At 42.0% G+C, this 1944-nt stretch overlaps 1 non-coding gene across 1 annotated transcript; it reads right to left on the bottom strand.

Moving 5' to 3' along the window:
- Positions 1 to 383: 383 nt before the first annotated feature.
- On the bottom strand, positions 384 to 490 carry LOC136228325 (small nucleolar RNA R71). Its single transcript, XR_010688651.1, has one exon. It is a non-coding gene; the product is annotated as a small nucleolar RNA R71 (small nucleolar RNA).
- Between the last annotated feature and the right edge of the window lie 1454 nt (positions 491 to 1944).

The raw sequence follows: 1944 nt of genomic DNA on the forward strand, positions 1-1944 counted from the left end.
ATGTCAACCCGAGGTTGAGGATGAAGGATTACTCTAGACCATCCACTGAAGGACATTCGTCATGCATTATCATACCAAACGATGGAAATCGCATGTTCGAAGTGAAAGCCCCAATGATTCAGATGTTACAAATAGCTGTTCAGTTTGGGGGATACCCAAATGAAGATCCTAATGCTCATATTCAAGATTTCATCACAATGTGCAACACGTTTCGATCCCATAGGAATGACGATGACGAGGTCATGCGACTCAAGCTGTTTCCCTTCTCTTTGAAAGACAAGGCAAAGAACTGGTTAAAGAACTTACAACCAGGATCTATCACAAGCTGGGAGGAAATGGCTACTCTCTTTCTGATGAAATATTTTTCGCCTAGACAAGCAATTAAGTTAAGGAATGAGGTTTCGCACTTTGTTCAAAAAGAGGATGAATCACTGTCTGAAGCTTGGGAGAGATATAAAGAATTATTGCGACGAGTGCCGAATCATGGCATACCCATGCGGATGCAAGTGCAGAACTTTTATAATGGAGTGACCAATGCCTACAAGATACAAATTGAATCGGTTGCCAATGGAAATCCGGAGGAACTGGAACCTCAAGCCCTATACGAATTAATAGAAAGAGTGGTCAGCACTAGTTACAACTGGCATTCGGTAAGAGCCGACAGCAAGAGAGTCACGAATACCGCAAACAGCGAGGCGATCAGCAAGTTGTCCTCACAAATGGAACAGTTGGTCAAAACAATGGGAAAAATGAATGTTTCAGCAATGAACACGCAACCCTCTGCTCCAATGGAAACCTTATCACCTGATGGCTGTGATTTTTGCAGTGGACCTCATCGACCAATCGATTGTCCCAGAACTAAACCAGGAGCATCAATGCAAGAGCAGTGTGATTTTATTGCTCGCCAACCACCGAATCCCTATTCGAACACATATAATCCAGGGTGGAGAAGTCATCTGAATTTTTCCTGGCAGGATAATCCAAGGCAACCAGCGATGCAACAGCCTTATAGGCAGGAGAATTCACGACCAGCATATCCGCCATAACAAAGCAATTCGTCTAATCAACAATATCAACGCCCATCAAACTCTCCACAAGAAGGAAAGCCGGATTTGGAATCCATGATGATGCAATTTATGAAGCAGACACAATCATCCATCAAGAATCTTGAGACTCAAATGCAACAATTTGCTACCGCCATAGCTTCAAAAGAAAAAGGCGCACTTCCAAGCAACACAGTAACCAATCCAAAAGAAGGAGTCAATGCCATTATCTTGAGGGGAGGAAAGGAAGTATCGGACCACACGGTGAAACCTACTACCGAAAGAGCAAGCTCCAATGATCAACCACCTGTTTCCCAACACAAGAAAGATAAACAGTTAATGGAACATGAACCAGGTGCATCTCAATATGAACCAAGATTTCCGTACCCTGACAGGCTGAAGCAGCAGAATTGCGAGAAGAGACATAACAGCTTCCTTAACCAATTGACGAAACTGCACATCAACATACCATTCATCGAAGCTTTGTCTGAAATGCCCATGTACGTCAAATTCCTAAAGGATCTACTGACCAACAAGAAGAAACTGGAGAGCGTAGCCATGGTACAATTGAACAGGGACAGCTCATCCATGCTGCAAGCCAAACAATAAATTCCAAAGAAGCTCAAAGAAGCTCAAAGAATTGATTAAGTCAGCATCATTAAACGAAAAGATTATATTAGTTCTTAACCCCCCCATTGGAACTAATCACACGGGACCAACAGCTACCTTCCTCCACAATCTCTCACACTGAAGATCATGTGGTAGCATCAGTTTGTTATGATTTAGGGTTTTTGCTTTTGTATAACGTAGAGACTTAGAAAAGATGTTCATGATTTTTCTAATTCTCTATATTGTGTAATTGAAACAATTCTAATTTGTATTTGCTATTGGTGGAACACTT

Source organism: Euphorbia lathyris, chromosome 4, assembly GCF_963576675.1.
Source record: "Euphorbia lathyris chromosome 4, ddEupLath1.1, whole genome shotgun sequence".
Taxonomy (NCBI): Eukaryota; Viridiplantae; Streptophyta; class Magnoliopsida; order Malpighiales; family Euphorbiaceae; genus Euphorbia; species Euphorbia lathyris.